This window comes from Zootoca vivipara, chromosome 17 (genome assembly GCF_963506605.1).
Source record: "Zootoca vivipara chromosome 17, rZooViv1.1, whole genome shotgun sequence".
NCBI classification, from domain to species: Eukaryota; Metazoa; Chordata; class Lepidosauria; order Squamata; family Lacertidae; genus Zootoca; species Zootoca vivipara.
Genome location: NC_083292.1, coordinates 34,113,474 through 34,131,624, shown reverse-complemented (window position 1 = coordinate 34,131,624; position 18,151 = coordinate 34,113,474).

The following is an 18,151-nucleotide window of genomic DNA, read 5'->3' as shown; positions in this document are numbered from 1 at the left end:
GTCTGCACAGTCTGAGAGGACTGTGTGGAAGGGGCTGCCCTGCCCTCTCAGCCTCAACATGGTCTCGGGCCCTATTCTTGGATCTGCTCTTTGGAGAAGAGACTTCAGGGAAGGAACTGCTCTTCATCAAGGACAAGAAGGGGCCGGAACTGCCACTGACATGCTGACTGTAACTTTAAGGACTTGTGCTTGAGCATTGCTTTTCCCTCCTCCCTCCCATCTTGTTTTTCCTTGTGTGCTACATCTATTTTTTTATGGTGAGCCTGAAAGCAGGTGCCGTCTTAGAACACCAGCAGCCTGTGTGTGTGTGTGTGTGTGTGTGTGTGTGAGTGAGTGAAAGAGGCTTAAGTGGGGCTTAAGTGCTGCAAATACTTAGAACCAATTTTTAAAAGTTTTGCACTTTTGTAACAATAATAGGGGAGAGATTCCCCCCCCCACAAGAATTTGGTTAAATTGTTTATGTATGCTACCACCGCAGCCAGAATTCTGTATGCGCAGAAATGGAAGGAGAATGGTAAAGGAACGTAATGTATGATACACATTATAGAAAAAAAGTATTGTATTTAAGGTAAAGGACTTGAACAGAAACATCATGGAAATAAGGGTTGGAAGTTAAAATGCTAAGGGGATATTGCATTGAAGCTTAATTTAATTTGTTAAACTGTATGAAAATTAAAAATTATGGGGTGGGGAGGGAAATTAAACAATAATTTAAAAATGTTGCATTTCTGGAAGGGGCACAACAGTCTATTGTTGAACACGTTCATTCTAAAATGTACTTCCCCTGCAGTAAGCCCTATTGATTTTGAGAGGAAGCCTGCTTAGAATCGCTTCCGAGGATGCATGCCCCAGATCAGGTGTGTTGCTAGGGCCTTAGGCATCGATGGACATTGGGGGGGGAAGCATGGATGTGAGAAGCTGCTTTGCGAAAGTGGCAATGTCAGGATAGGCCTTTAAGGCAGACGTCCGGGCCCCTGCTCAGCAGGAATGAGCAGGAGGGGTCCCCAAACACAGGAGCTCTTGTGGCATATATCACATTTTGAAAGAGGTAAAGCAATGCATACGAGATCGGTGGCGGGGCGGGAATAATAAGTGAAGTACTGTAACACACATTATCTAGAAAGGAGGAAGCCTGCATGACCATTAAATCCAGAACTAAAAATGACCCACAGCTTTCCAGAGTCAGGAGCTGCCCTCTCCCACAGGCCATTTTCTCGTGCATTGCAAAGGAAGCACAATCGTGGGGGTTGGGGTTGGGGTTGGGGTTGGGGTTGGGGTTGGGGTTGGGGTTGGGGGGGAGGACGCAGTGGAGAGAGGAAGAGAGGAGGACAACATTTGTATTCCTTGCAATGTCCCCACCACTTCTTTTATTAGACTTGACTCATCATCCAGCTCCCGCTTCCCCTGCTAAACACTCGTCTCACTCTTGGGCGATTGTGAATTATTAAAGCAAAGGATGCTGAATCATCAGAGCACCGTGGTTGGCGGGAAAAGGATACAAATGAGTGTATATCGCACACACAGAGAGAGACAGCAATGGCTGGTGGCTGTTGCGACTGATAGGGCAGAAGGCAGGGAGGCCAACAGTAGGTGGTGCTAGAACTCCCTGTTGAGTTCTACAGTGGCAACGCTTGAGTCTGTGTACACATTACTCTGGCTCCAGTGCACTCCTGTTGCCGGTATGTGATGCCATGTACACATGACATGAGCCACAATGTGTATCTATGCCATAGTTTCTTGAGAATTGTTGTTGTTGTTAAAATAAAATACCACCTTTTCTCCCTAGATCTTAGGCTGGTTCACAACATAAAATTACATAATAAAAACAAACCAAGAATTCCCCCCTCTCACAACACATTTAAAAGGGTACCAGCCAAAGGGATGGTTGAAGAGGAGCGTTATCTCCTGGTGACTAAAAGTGTATAATGAAGACGCCAGCCGAACCTCCCTGGGGAGAGCATTCCACAAATGGGGAGCCACTGCAGAAAAGGCCCCGTTCTCGGTTGCCACCCTCCGGACCTCAACGTGGAGGAGGTACACAAAGAAGAGCCTCACAGGATGATCTCAGGGTCTGGGTAGGTTCATGTGGAGAGAGTCAGTACTTGAGGCATTGCGGTCCTCCTGACCCGCTTGATGCGTTTCCCCCTCAAACCAGCTTCCATCTGGTTTGAAAACACACACCACAGTTGCTTCTGAGGCGCGGGTATTTCAGACAGCTGTTGCACTTGTACAGATGTCAGCGGATGTCGTACCAGAACTCCGGGGATTGAACCAGGGACCTTCTGCAGGCAAAGCAGATGCTCTGCGGCTGAGCTATGGCCCTCCTCCAAAAAAAAGAGGGGATGTGGGATACTGCCTTAAAAAGCATCAAACCATTAGCCCATCAAACTCAACACTGCCTACACTGACTGGCAGCAGTTCCCCAGGGTTTCAGGCAGGGGGCATTCCCAGCTCTACCTGCCGACGACAAGGGTTGAACCTGGGGTTTTCTGCGTGCAAAGCAGGTGAGTTAGAGGCCGCCTCTCGGTTCCTACAGCTGACTACAGACAAAGCCATTAGCCCAGCTAACTAGGAGAGCGCTGTCTTCTCATCCAGCTCATCCCCACCCCCACCCCCCTGTGCAGCCTGCCTTTCTGTTCCATAGGCTCTTCACGCATGGACAGGCATTCTGGCCCGGAGCATCACGCCTGGCTTGAACAGAAGAGCAAATGCCAGACGCCATCTGCATGGCTGCCCTTGCGCCTGCCTTTCCTGACCTCCTGACTTTCCGATGAGGGAGGGGAGCTGTTTGAAAGGGGGGGGGAGCAGGGAAGGAACTTGAGAAACACGGCTGTTGACCTTGCTATTGAAACCAAATGGAACCTTCAAATATTCCACAAAATATTGCCATTGCATAATATTGCCATTTGAAAAAAAAAGACCGTGGTTCTGTTAAACGTATGCAGGATTCGATTAGTATAGCAAAGGATGAGACTTTCCAGTAAGGTGCTACTGGAAGGAATTTTTTTATTTTGTTTCAACTATGCCAGACCAACACGGCTACCTACCTGTATGAAGAAATGGACATTTCTTCTTGTGAACTGCCCTGGGATGTATTTGTATGAAGGTGCGCAGATGCTTTCAATCAACTAAATGAAAACAAAGACCAGGCTGTTCATGTGGGCGGCTTCTTGGCTGATGTGTTCTTGTGTCCTGCCTAACCCCCCCTCCAGCAGCCGGCCCCCTCCCCAGGCATCCATCAGGCCTTGTTTGTGGGTTAAGCCCTGACTGACCTAAATGGAGCCTGCTTTGAATTTGGCTGGTTTGTCTAGCTCCCCCTCTCCACACATTCCTCTTCCTGGCCAAACCCTAGGTGGTTTGGGAGGCAGAGTTGAGTGCAATATGTTCCAGTTGCTTGCTCAGTCAGGAAGGCTTCATTTTTGTAAACAAGACAGCACGCAAAATGGTATATGTGCACCAGGAAGCACATTAAATGCACTGTTCTGCTGTCATGGTGTGTGTGTGTGTGTGTTGGGGATGTGCGAACATGTCAATTTTTGTTTCAGTTTCTCCTTTCTCCAATCAGTTCTCCACATTTCCACATAAAAGCATATGGAGTCAACTAAACACACAGACATACCCGTGTGCAGCTAACTCCACACAAAGGCTCACACAACTCTAACACATACACTCTCTCACACATAAAGTCATACTTGAGTTCCCCCACCAGCGGCGCAGCAATGTTGTTGTTGCTGTTTAGTCATTTAGTCATGTCCGACTCTTCGTGACCCCATGCACCAGAGCATGCCAGGCACTCCTATCTTCCACTGCCTCCCGCAGTTTGCTCAGACTCATGTTGGTGGCTTCGAGAACACTGTCCAACCATCTCATCCTCTGTCGTCCCCTTCTCCTTGTGCCCTCCATCTTTCCCAACATCAAGGTATTTTCCAGGGAGTCTTGTCTTCTTATGAGGTGGTCAAAGTATTGGAGCCTCAGCTTCACAATCTGTCCTTCCAGTGAGCACTCAATACAGTACTGGAAAGGAGTGTTGACACAGATTGTACAACCATGGCTTATTCACTCATAAGTAGAACCCCACTGAATCAGTCCAGTGACCAATCTAGTCCAGCATCCTGTTCTTACTGGGGCCAGCAAGATGCTCCATTGGGAATTCCACAAGCAGGACCTGAATCACTCTGCCTGTGATCTCCAGCAACTGGAATTCACAGGTATGATGCCTCCAACAGAGGAATGACCACTGGCCAGTAGCTGCTGATAGCCCTCTCCTCCACGAATTTGTCAAATCTTTTAAAGCCATCCAAGTTGGTGCCCATCACTGCCTCCTGCAGGCGGGACTCCCAAACTACAAAAAAGAAGTCCTTTCTTTCATCAGTCCTGAATTTTCTAACATTCAGCATCAATGGATGGAAGGATGACGCACACAGAACTATCATCCTGTTACACACTCTCTCACACACAAACAGAAAATGGTGCATGTAGGCTTCAGGAATAATTGTGCAGGTACCCAGAATCACACTCATGGGACCTCTTGCACACGATCAAATCAATACACTCATGCATGCCTACTGTACATATTTGACCACAACAAATACCCTTTCCTACAATAAACAGGGAGGAAATCTCTCCCCTTCCACCTCCACTTTCTGGTTCTCACATACTACAAGGTGGGAAGTATATAGTTCTCTCCAGTGCCTGCTTCTGCTTACATACTATATATGTACACACTGCAACAGATTCTGCCCGTAGCTGAGTGGTAGAGTGTTTGCACTACATGCAGGTTCAATCTCCAGTATCTGCAACTAGGGCTGGGAATGAGCTGTTATCATTTGGAACCGAGTAGACACTACTCACCTAGAGAGACCAATGGTCTGGCACAGTATAACTGAGTGTCCCATCAGTGAAGGGCCTTAGTTCAGTGTTAGAGCACCTGTTTTGCATGCAGAAGGTCCCAGGTTCAACCCCCAGCATCTCCAGGTAGGGCTGGGAACATAGAATCATAGAGTTGGAAGAGACCACAAGGGCCATCCAGTCCAACCCCCTGCCAAGCAGTAAACAACATCAAAGCATTCTTGACATATGCCTGTCAAGCCTCTGCTTAAAGACCTCCAAAGAAGGAGACTCCACCACACTCCTTGGTAGCAAATTCCACTGCCGAACAGCTCTTACTGTCAGGAAGTTCTTCCTAATGTTTAGGTGGAATCTTCTTTCTTGTAGTTTGAATCCATTGCTCCGTGTCTGCTTCTCTGGAGCAGCAGAAAACAACCTTTCTCCCTCCTCTATATAACATCCTTTGATATATTTGAACATGGCTATCATATCACCCCTTAACCTTCTCTTCTCCAGGCTAAACATACCCAGCTCTCTAAGCCGTTCCTCATAAGGCATTGTTTCCAGGCCTTTGACCATTTTGGTTGCCCTCTTCTGGACACATTATTGCTTGTCAGTATCCTTCTTGAGGGATACTGGGGGATGCTCCCCTTGGGGGAGCCCTTGGAGAGCGGCTGCTGGTCATTGTAGACTATTGGATTACTTGAATATTGCTCAACTGCCTTGGCATATCACATCATGAAATTTCTGCCCATTCTAGCAATTGAACTAGGCTGTGCTAGTTGCTGTATGATTTCTAATTTTATCTTGGAATTAAAGCAGTAAGGCTATAGAATACAATAAAATGAAATTAAAAAGCAAGCTGGTTTTTTAAAAGCCTTATTTATAGCCACATCAGATAACTGATCCACCAACTCCAGGTTCTCAGAGGCTAAGCACACTCTTTGAACTGTCTAGTGGGTTTTTATAGCTTACTTAATGACACAGTCACATGGATGGCAAATGCCATCCAAATACGATTTTATCCAGCACTCTTTCTGATTATATGAGTTTTTGATCTGCTGCTTATGTCTTATCTTATGATGCTGCCGTGTTGCCTCTTCTGTACAAGTTTCTTCAGGGTTTTTTCTTTATACCTTTCATCTCCTTACCTTATACCTGAGCGTGCTCAATTCCTTTCATCTTTTGTTGAATCATTGGAATACCCTGTCCATCTTGTTTGTTATACATTTAATAAGATAATATAATTTTAAGGAGGAAAGAAAGAAAGAAGTAAAAAGGCAATTTGAAACTCAATATGCATATTTAATGCAGCAGTGACTCGGATCACCTGAAGAAAGCCTGCTGAACAAAGCCTGTGCGGTGCACAAATCACAGTTTGGGAGCCCCTGATGTAGACAAAACTGAGCCGGATGGACCAGTGGTCTGACTCAGTATAGTCAGCTTCCGACGTCTCTCTTTCCCTCGTGCACACATTCTTCTTTATCTCTCTCTCCCCCCTGGAAGGAGTCTCCCCCTCCCTCCCATTACTCATCCAGACTCGCACAAGGCAGGGCAGAGGGTGTTTACAGAGCATTAAGACTTTGTCTCTCCCACTCCCCATATCCGTACCTTTATGTCTGCGCGACAAAGGAAATAACACACACAAAGAGAGAGCCGCCTAAATGCAAGCAAATATCTTAGCTGTATCTTAGCCCATCTTTCTCCCATCCTTCAGATTTCTACTTTCCTCCATATCCTGAATATACACAGAGCATTGCGCTTCCTCAGGAGGGCTCGGTATAGGCCAGTCGTAAGGATGCCGGCGTGGTCCTGTGCATCTTCATCTCCGAGCTTCTGAGGCACTCGCTTCCACACCCCTGCGCTGGGAAAAGGGCAGCTACTGCGCGCCCCCCGCCCTCCGCCTCTAGCGGCAGACGGCAGATGGGTCCCCGCGGACCTGGATCGGCCGTGTGTTCCGGGGACGTAAGAGCCAGCGCTCGCCAGCTCCTCAGGGGTGGCCTCTGCGTCAAGGGGAGCAGCTGGAGCCAAGGCGCTGGAGAAAGAGAGGACGCCAAATGTAGAGAGCCTGGAGCATCCTGGCACTTTCCTCTCTCTCTCTCCCCCCCCCCCTCTCGAGCATCATCTCCCCTCGGCCCCTTCACAGGTTCTCCTGCGCATCGCCTTGGCGAGCCAGGCGAAATCGGGGCGTGCGTGGGTAGGTTGGTAGGTGGGTGAGTGGATGGGGGCTCCCGGGTTTTTGCGCATGGCTCTCCGGCGGGGCTGACGGTCCGTTCAGCACCAGGGACAGCGGCAAAGCGCTCCAGCACCACGGAGAGCGCGCCGTTGCCCCGAAAGAGGAAGCGCCGGCTTGGACTTCAGCACCACGGACAGCGGCCGAAAGGTGGGGGGCGACTTGGAAGGAACTTGGGCTGGGTTAGAGATTGCGGTGCCCCCCTAAAACAACTCAGAGAAGCCTCCATTCTCTGCATTCTCCCCACCTACACACACACACACACACACACACACACACACACACACACACACACACACCTCATTCAATCCTAGGAGCTGCCGGAACCGCCTGCACCACTTGGATTGTAACCCCCCATACTGGAGTGGGGGTTGGAACGCGAAAGGACAGAGGCAATGTATTTATTTTGAGGGAGAAGATTCCTCGCCCACCCGCTTCAATGGCTCTTCTGATCTGCTTTTGCCTCCTTGGGATCCTGAGAAGTAAGTGTAACCCCGCTCCTTTCCCTATAGCGTTTAGGGCTCCCTTTCCCCAACACTAGCGTCCTACTCTGAATGAAAGCAGAGGCTTTGTTTGAATCAGACAGTGCGCCCTTTCCTCCTCTCGGCTTCCTAGGGAGGGGAGTCGCTGCCGGTCGCGAGTACGAGCTTCTATTTTTATTGTGTCTCCAAATGATGCTCTTGAAAAATACGTCAGTTACTCAGCTGGGCAGAGATTTGACAGGCCGCCGATGGCTTAGCGGGGAAGCCAGCTCGCCCCGTCCAGCTCCTGCCTAACCAGGACTTAGGGTGGGCAAGGCGACTTCCATCTCAACAGGCCAGCTCATGTTGAAGTTTCCCTCTCCTCAAAAAGAAAAAAGAAAAGAAAGGGGAAAAAACGGGAGGGGGGAATCTGGGAAGGTCATTTATCTGCCCATCCTCCACCCGAGGAACCGCACTAGGCAAAGCGAAAGAGGTTGGGGAGTGGGGCAGCAGGATCGGGGCTGAGATCAGGTTCCCCTTAGGCACGACTGTTTACAGCTGGAGGATAGCCCCGGGGAAACTCCAGGGGACGGGCTCTGCCTGACAGTCCAGCTAGCTCCATCTGTCTTCCAGCAAGGGGCAGCTGCAGGAGCTGGAAAGTTCATAACCCCAGGCACGATGAGAGAGGGAGAAGGAAAGGAGGAGAGAGGGAGAAGGGGAGAACCCGTATATGCCGGAGGATCTTCTAAGTGATATGAGGATGGAGGAGAGGTTGATATGAGCGCTAGATGGTGATCTGGCGGTTATTGGCTTTGGTGGCTGGGGCTCATTGGGGCTGGTGGGGCAGAAGGCAGGGAGCCCAATAGTAGGCGGAGTCAGAGCCAATGACAGGCAGAGCTAGCTGATTATAGTTTTGTCCCCACCCTCCTCTTCCCTGCTGAGTTCTATAAGGGGCATCACTGAGACTAAGGATGCCGACAGGCAGGGCCACCCCTGGCCTGGTGATGAGTAAAAAGGCAGGCAGGTGGGGGCACACTAGGCTTGGTGGGGAAGTGCCTTCGCTTGCCCCAATTGACTAGCCTCCACTGGGTATTGGGTACTTGCAAGACTTCTATGAGAGGACAGTTTTATGGCAATTGGAGACAGCGTTGAATAGGGGATGGGGGCTTGCAGTCCTCCTGACATCGCTGGACTCCAGCTCCCATCATCCCTGGCCAGCCTGGCTGATAGTCGGGGTGATGGGAATCATTGTCCAGCCATGTCTTGATGGGCACAGGCTCCCCGCTCCTGTTACAGAAGGGGCCCTTTACTAAGTATCTGAATGGTGCAGTTGCACAAGCCAGGCCTTATAGGCCTAGATTAATTTGGCTGTTACTGTGATGGGTTTCTTTTAATACATAATGTTCTGGTTTACTTGTGGGTTTTTTAACTGCAAGCTGGTTTGAGGTGGATTGCAGGGGGAGTGAGATATTCATTTAAAAAACAACAACACCCCACAATATTTAAAATGAGGGAGCATGCAGAGAGGGTAGACTCCCTCAAGGCAGCAGGATTAACATCTGGGTACTCTGCAGCTTCTAGTAGATAAATTAGATGCCTTATATTTAGGTTCTTGCTGTTTTGTGTTGACCTGTAGATTCCCTCCCCTTATAGATGCCTCACACACATTTTCCAGCTAATGACCTGCCCATCTCCTGTTGTGGAGTAGAGCAACCTTGACACTGGATTCAACAAAGAAGAACCCTGTGTGTCCATCAAACTGTCTCAAACAAAGTCACAGAGCAGAATTCTAGAGGTTATTTATTAGATCAGGAACGGGGAATGTCTGGTTCTCCATATATTCTTGGACTCCAACTCCCATCAGGACCAGCTAGCATGACCAATGGTCAGGAATGATGATGAGCTGGAGTCCAGCAACATCAGGAGGGCCAGAAGCTACCAACCTATTTCCTAGACACATGTCCCAACCCATCAGGGATCACATATTAAATGCACATGCGGCCATCCACATGTCGTCGGACTCCAACTCCCATCAGTGCCAGGCAGCATGGCCAACGGTCAGGAATGATGGGAGTTGAAGACCAGAAACACCTGGAGGGCTGCAGGTTCCCCCTACCTGCTCTAAAAGGAAATCCAGCCGTTTCTCTAAAAGGAAATGCCTACCTAGCCCATTTTGAGGGATAGTGCTTTGAGAGAGGAGTGGTGGAAGTAGAGAGAGAGAAGGAGAGAGAGAGAAGAGGGAGAGAGAAACATTTCACACTACATTCTCTTCAACATCACATCACTCCTGATCTTATAAACTTCTGTCACATTCCTGACGAGGATCAGACGATGCTCATGCAAGCAGAACTTTATAAACATTGTGTAGGTAATTTCGAATTTGCAATGCCTGTTCTGGCAGGCAAATCCATTCCGTGTGTGCATTGTAGAAGGGCAACTTTACATCCTTTCCTCTCTCATGCATGTCAAGAGGAATCACAGTTAATCATGTAGTTGGGTGTATGTGTGTGTGCTGTATATACAGTTAAGTCTCAGAGGGAATTCCAGCCCTGTCGTGCAGGAGAGCTGCACAGAGCAGCAGCAGCAGTAGCGAGGAAGAGGGATGAACCACAGTTACTTGTGAGTTACTGCTAGCCTCCAGACTCCAAAGGACTCCAGGGTCCCTGGTGGCTAAGCAACTGAGTCCATTGTCACCTCACCCACAGGTACCATTCCCCACCTCTCTGCTTCAGCACTGCCCCTCCCACCCAAGTCAATTAGGAGAAATAACATTTTCCCTTGTCTGCCCTGCAAGACTGCCCTAAGGATTGCTTTATGTATGCAACAGACTTTGCCCATGTGAAATATGCTATACATGTACAGCAAGCATCATTATTGCAATCAGTTCAGGGTTGGGTAGCCTTTGTCCTTCCAGATGTTGCTGAACTCCCCGTCAGTGCCATCCTGCCTGGCCCGTGGTCAGGGATGATGGAAACCGGAGTCCAATGGCATCTAGAAGGCCACAGTTTCCCCATTCCTGAATAGATCAAGGTTATTTGTTTCCATGTACCGGTAACTACTTTTTAAAATGTGGCTGATTTTACCAATGACCAGTAGGTGAGCATCTTCACAGACACACTTCTCTGTCCTCCATTCCGCAAGGAAGAAGCATTATCAGAGGTCAAGGACACATTATAGCCAGGGAAACCTATGCAGGGTTAGTGAGGGGTGTGGCATGGGTGGGTGTGCAGCTTGAGGAGGGTCCCAGGGAAGCCCAGACGGATGCATATGGCCCCTGGGCCCATAGTTCCCAACTTCTGCTTTAGAGGATTCTCGCTCCTGAAGAGAAGAGATCTTTACAACTCTTCTTTCTCTCTTTTGCTGGGATGGGGAAGTTGGGGCCCTCTGGATTCCAACTCCCGTCCGGGCCAGGTAGTCTGGGATGATGGAAGCTGTAGTACAGCAACATCTGGAGGCCCACAGGCTCCCCATTTCCTGTGTAAAAGAGAGAGAAATATTGTATTCAAATGTAGAGCGATGAAAGGAAGACGGAGGAGAGAAGGGTGATGAGTGACAGGCAGGTCTTCTGTGAGCCTCGAGGGGTCTGGGCTGCCCTTGCATGACCTTCCAAGCACCACTGCTGAAATCCCATAAGCAACATTCTATATCTATATTATTGTCTCTTTTCATATGATTCTTCAGATCTCTTTCTGTCTGCGTTCTTTCCCTCACCCACCCACCAAACCCCAGCCCCTATGCAGCAACAACTCATGACTTCATGGGCAAGCTTGCACCATTCATTATGCATCGGGTGTGATGTGTTATGAAAGGAAGCAACATATGAATCATAGACCACTCACCCAATGGTTTCCCCCACAGCTCCCATCTTCCAGGCCCAAAACACAGCGATCTCATTTCTCTATTCTTGTTGTCTCCGCTGCCAATGTCCTACATTGGCTCCCAGTATGTTTCCGAGCACAATTCAAAGTGTTGGTGCTGACCTTTAAAGCCCTAAATTGCCTCGGTCCAGTATACCTGAAGGAGCGTCTCCACCCCCATCGTTCTGCCCAGACACCGAGGTCCAATGCCGAGCGCCTTCTGGCGGTTCCCTCGTTGCGAGAAGCCAAGTTGCAGGGAACCAGGCAGAGGGCCTTCTCGGTAGTGGCACCCGCCCTGTGGAATGCCCTCCCACCAGATGTCAAAGAGAAAAACAACTACCAGACTTTTAGAAGACATCTGAAGGCAGCCCTGTTTAGGGAAGCTTTTAATGTTTAATAGATTATTGTATTTTAATATCCTTCTGGAAGCCACCCAGAGTGGCTGAGGAAACCCAGCCATATGGGTGGGGTATAAATAATATATTATTATTATTATTATTATTATTATTATTATTATTATGAGTGCCATCACTCAGTGGTACAGCATCTACCGTACTTGTTGCAGAAGGTCCCAGGTTCACTGCCTGGCATCTCCAGGTAGGGTGGAAGAAGACCCCCTGCCTGAAATCCTGGAGAGCTGCTGCCAGTCAGTGTAAATAAACAGTACTGAGCTAAGGTGAATCCTATGGTCTGACTTGGTATAAGGCAGCTTCCTCTGTCCCTGTGTTTTAGGGAAGGGGCCATAGCTCAGTGAAGAGTCACATCCATTGCTCTGCTCAAGAGTCACATCCATTGCTCTAGCCATGGTCCTCTCCGCTCCAAAAGCTGCTCATATGGAATTGCAATCCTTGAGTTGACAAACCTTTCCTTCTCTGTCCGTTTAAACCAGGGTTGGGGAACATTCAACCCTCCAGATGTTATTGGACTCCAGCTCTCCTTATCCCTGACCACCCAGCAGCAGTGTAAACCTCATGGCTGGTTTAAACTAACCAGTGTTTCCCTACGTTCTGGCATAACAAGGAACTCTGGCTAGTTTAAAAGCAGAGATGGAACCTTCTCCACCCCAGAGGCACCCTAAGAGGGAGGAAGACAGGAGCCTCTAGCTCACGCCAGCTCATGCCAGAAGCATTTAGCATTGCATTGGAAAGTGCCCAAAAGGTTCAGGTGTAAAAAACAAAAACAAGCCTTGTTTTGCGTGTGACGCTTGAATACAGCCCAAACTGTCGAGCAGTCTGCCAAGAATAGAAGAAGCAGAGGCAGAGTCCACCTTGCCAAGGCAAAGCTAGCATGTTTTGCCAGGGTGACTGGTCATGCCCACTTGCTGCCATCTGACACAAGTAACAAAAATTGTGAGGAGGAGGAGGAGAGAGAGACAGACAGACAGACAGAGAGAGAGAGAGAGAGAGGGAGAGAGAGAGAGGAATAAGCTCTTCCCTCCCCCACAAATTATAAGATACAACTGATAGGATACGATCAGCTTGTCAGGGTGTCACAAATCTATGGGCTTTGTTTTACAATGGTACCTTGGTTCTCAAATTTAATCCGTTCCGGAAGTCCGTTCCAAAACCAAGGAGTGTTTTCCCATAGAAAATAATGCAAAACGGATTCATTCCAGTCTTTTAAAAACAACCCCTAAAACAGCAATTTAACACGAATTTTACTATCTAACGAGACCATGGATCCATAAAATGAAAGCAATAATCAATGTACTGTACTATAAAATAAATAAGACAGTATTGTAGATGATAAAAATTGATCATTATTTTTTCTCACCTGCACTGATTATAGTCATTGTTTGGATGGGGGGCTTTTATCCATTTTCACAGTCACACAAACCAACCAACCAATCAGTAGCTGAACTGGGTTCCACACAGTCACAAAAACAAATTAACCGAAAAAGTCTCAAAAACAAAAATGCAAAATAAATAGCAAAAACCAAAGTGCCAAACTTAATCCATTCCAGAAGTCTGTTTGGCTTCCGAAATGTTTGAAAACCAAGACGCAGCTTCTGATTGGTGCAGGCGCCCCAGAAACAATAGCTGACAACCGCATTGGATGTTCGGCTTCCGGGAAATGTTCGAGAACAGGAACATTTACTTCCAGGTTTTCAGCGTTTGAGAACCAAGGTACCAGTGTACAGCTGTGATGGGGAACCTCTGGCCTACCTGATATCTTTGGACCCATCAGCCCCAGCTAGCTTGCCTAATGGTCTGGGATGATAAACGTAGTTGTAAATCATGGTTAGTTCAAAAGCTGGAATAATAAAGTATGGTTTGATCCTGGCTTAAGAGTTTTTAATACTTAATTTTAAACTGTTGGGAGCTGTCCTGCTGGGACCTGACGGTGAAAAGTAGGTGATGAGTTTAAATCATCATCATAGAATTGTGGAGTTGGAAGGGACTCTGAGAATCATAACTTGTCCAACCCCCTGCAATGCCGGAATATGCAGCTGTCCGATTTGGGGATCGAACCTACAAACTTGGTATTATCAGCACCATGCTCTAGTCTAACCAACTGATCTATCAATAATAATAATAATAATAATAATAATAATAATAATAATAGTAATAATACATTTGGGGGGCTGCAGGTTCCCCATCCCTGAATTAGAGTTGGTGTTAAAGGGCAATTAAATCAAGTTTATCAAAGTAAAACCATAGAGCTGGAAGGGACCCCCATGGGTCATCTAGTCCAACCCCCTGCAAGGCAGGATTCACAGCCAACCCCACAACAGATGACCATCCAAACTCTGTTAAAAGACTTCCAATGATGTAGTCTCACAATCAGAAAGGGAAACATGATGCTCTAGGCTCAAGGGCACCCTTCCTCCAGGAATATCTTCATCCTCATCCTGCCCCCAAGTGATGCTGCCTGCATGAGCCATGCTGGCGCAAGGACAAAGTTGGCACAGAGATCTGCGGCCGACTAAACATGCACTCTCGCTCTCTCCCGCCCCCCCGCCGTAAAATATATTTTCTGTGCAGTACATTATCCTCTCGCTCTCTCCCTCCTTCGATCGATCCTCCCAACGACCTCTTTACTCAAGTCATGCTTCTTGTTTTCCAACGCCTGTCAGCCACTTCCTAAAATTGCAATTAAGCTGTCAAGGGAGCAAGCAGAAGCGTTTGCATTCACAGCCTCGGCAAGGAAAGGAAGGGGGGTGGGCAGATCTGGATCGCAATGCGCTGGGACCGAAAGCTAAGGCTGTGTGGGGTAGAGTTACACATTTGTTTCGGACCTCCCCAGCACACTCCCCTCACCCCCATGCCTTTCACAGCAACCTGACACACAAAAATCCAACTGGTGCAGTTTTGGCAAAAAATTAAAAAATGATGCTGAAGGGAGGCGGCAAAACTGTTCCTGTTGAATGTCTGGTTCCTAAACTTTTCCATTTCCCTGATGCCCCTTTCAACATTCCTGTTTTATGTGAAATAATAATAATATGGTTTTGTTGTTGTTGTTGTTTTAATCTGAACTTCCCCACAAGCTAACAGATGCCAGGGAGGGGCAAAAGAAAATGAAAGCATGTATCAGCAATCCAGCAGGGGGTCGTTGGCCCAAGGGAAGGGTAGAACATCTGCTTTGCATGCAGAAGGCACCGAGCATTCCCACATAGGACTAGGAGAGAGCCCCCCCTCCTTCTCCATCTGAATCCCTGGAGAGTGGCCGCCTGTCAATGTAGATCAGGGTTTCCCAAACACTGTTTTTTTTGGACTACAATTCCCATCATCCCTGAATGTTGGTCCTGCTAGCTAGGGATGATTGGAATTGTAGTCCAAAAACAATTAGAGACCCAAGTTTGGGAAACCCCGAGGTAGACAATACCGAGATAGACAGACCAGTGGTCTGATTTGATAGGAGGCACCATGAGGAATAATAACATCTTACTATTATTTAAGGGAAGGATCATAGCTCAGTGGTAGAGCAGCTGCTTCACATGCAGAAGGTCCCAGGTTCAAACCCAGACATCTCCAGATCCCCTGTCTGAAATCCTGGACAACCACTGCCAGTCAGTGCAGGAAATTCTAAGCAGTTTTCTATGTTCCAGTGCATGAAAATGGACACAAAGAAAGAACCAGTGAGGTGTAACAGTTAGATTGTTGGGATTCAGTGACCGGGATGCAGACCTGGGTTCAAAATCCCTGCTCAGCCAAGGAGCACACCTTTATAGCTTTCTTTTAGACACCAGGCAGAGCCTGTCCCGTTTGGCAAAGATTTTAACAGTGTAGTTAAGAACCATCAGGGTCCCCCCCCCACAACCCCCGCTCAGTGTTACTTATTTAGAGCAGTTGGACTCCCTTTTTTAAGCCAAAGGGTTCGCAGAGCGGCTTGTGGACTGCAAATTAAAACAAGGCGTTCCCTGCCCGCAGGCCTTAAAGCCATCCAAGTTTCTGGCCACCACTCGCCTTGTGGGAGTGAGTTCCACTGTTTAACTCTCTGTGGTGCGTGAAGGACTTTCTTTTGTCTGTCCTGAATCTTCCAACATTCAGCTTCCTTGGGCAGCCCTTTCTGGCATGATCTCCTCTCTCTTCTGAGGGGGTGTTTAGGGGAGGGGGCCATAAAGCAGTAGCAGAGCCTGCGCTTTGCATACAGCAGTTCCAGATCCAATTCCAAGGATCTCCAGTCATGGGAAAGACTCCTGGAATCATCCCAGGCAAGCTTTTCCACCTGCCTTGCCCCCCTAACTGGGACTCTTATAAGGAGGAGTCACGGCTTGTGGACTGCAAATTAAAACAAGGCATTCCCTGCCCGCAGGCCTAAAAGCGATGGCACAAAAGGAAAAAGCAACAAGGAGGGAAGAGGGAAGAAGTAAACCCAGGCACCCTTTCTTAAAGTGAAACAGGAACTCTTATAATGAGGAGCTGCAATGGAAGCAGCTCAGGGGTAGGATGTGCGAGACAGAACTGGCCTTTCAGCTGATGGAAGGATCCCCACTTCTCGTCGCTCCCACTGATGTAGCCTACTGGAATGACTGCTACCTGGTGGCAGTTGAGGGAGAGGAGGCCTGATGCAGCTGGCCTTTCAAATTCTATTTATACTGCCGTTTTAATGTATTTCTGATGGCTTCCTTTTAGCTGCGCTCATCCTTACGGCGGCGTATGGTTTGGGTGGTTGTTTTTAAGTGGTCTGTGCGCGGAGCTAAAAGGGCTTTCAGTGTTAAAAGGCACACACACTCCACTCACCGAAACCCCAGCCAACACTAAGTGTGTGGATATAGGCACACATCCAGGAACGACCAGAACCGAATATTATTACCGTGTCGAAGAAGGAGGTGCAGAGGAGAGTTAGGAACGAGGTTTTTGAAATAGGCCTCCTTTGTGACAACTGGGCAGAAAAGTTGGCTGGTGGCCAAATTCCTCCCTTGCTATCTATCACCACACGGGGTCCAGCTTGACCTGTTGGCTTTCAGCCTGTTATGCAGCAGCTAAAGGCAAAAGGAGCCCAGGAAGAAAGGAACAAAAAGAGGTGATAAGGTGGGACCTGACTCAGATAATGCTGCAGCCACAACGAAGGATGGTCCATTCTTCAACAACTTCTGCCTGCCTTCAGTCAACTCCCCACCTGCCTGCCTTCTCACTTCCTCCCAGTTCATGGGGTGGCACTGTCTGTCCTCTTCCTCCTCCTTAGTCTTAGGAGGAGGGTGAAGGGGGCAAAATTCGAGCGAGCTGCTGGCTCCTCTTTCCATTGGCTCTGGTGCCACGCATGGAGTCCGAGACAGGAAGAGCAAGACACACAGAGACTCCAATCTTATTCAGCTGCAGCCTTGGCACTCCTCGAGGGCCGCTGGATCACAGCCGGCCGTAATTCTGAGCAAGCTAAGAGCCGGTGACATTTTAACAGCCTGCCAAAATGGGCTCATGAATGCCTGGGGATTAGCTATCCATCAGGAAGCTGGCTTGGAAACGAGCCTGCTTGGGAGGCTGTTGCTTGTGGTCAGGGGAGCTGGTACAGCACAGCAGCTGCCCCAGCCTCGTGGAGGGGAGAGAGAGAGAAAGAGAGATTCAGGACGGACCCTGAATCCCTCTCCAAAATAGTGCTTTTTCGTACAAATGTTCATTGGCTTAGGGACAAGATGTGACAGAAAGGTGTCTTGAGGAGACACATAGTGTTTCCCAGTCTTGGGTCTCCAGCTGCTTTTGGACTACAACTCCCATCATCCCTAGCCAATGCTCCTGCTCGCTAGGGATGATGGGAGTTGTAGTCTAACAACAGCTGGAGGCCCATCTCTGGAAGAAGAGATGGAAAGAAGAGAAAGCCCCGACCAGAGAAGAATGGCAGGTCAAGTTGATGGATTATGCGGAAATGGCTAAAATGACCGGAAGAATAAGAAACCAGGAAGACCAAAATTTTAATAAGGAATGGGGAAAATTTATAACCTATCTTTATATAAAAAAAATGTAAACAGTTAAAATTGTTAGTAGGATTGGAATAACACTTGTATTTTGGACACAGTGGAGATGTAAAAGCTGTGGATTGTCATAAAAGATGCAGGAGGAAATGATTAACAATAGGACCCACAAAGGGGAGGAGGGAAGTCCAAAATATTCCTTAGAATCTTATTTCCATGTTGTCCGTCCGATATGTGAATGTAAAGTTTTAATCTTAAAAACATGTTTTTTAAAGAATAGGAAACACTGAAGTAGAGGGAGGCTCACTGATGTATTTAATACAGCCACGGTAGCTCAACGAAACCCGCATATTAATAGGCAGTCAACGTCTGAATACCAATCACTGAACATCCTGATTTTGGAAGCTGCATGGCTCACTGGTGA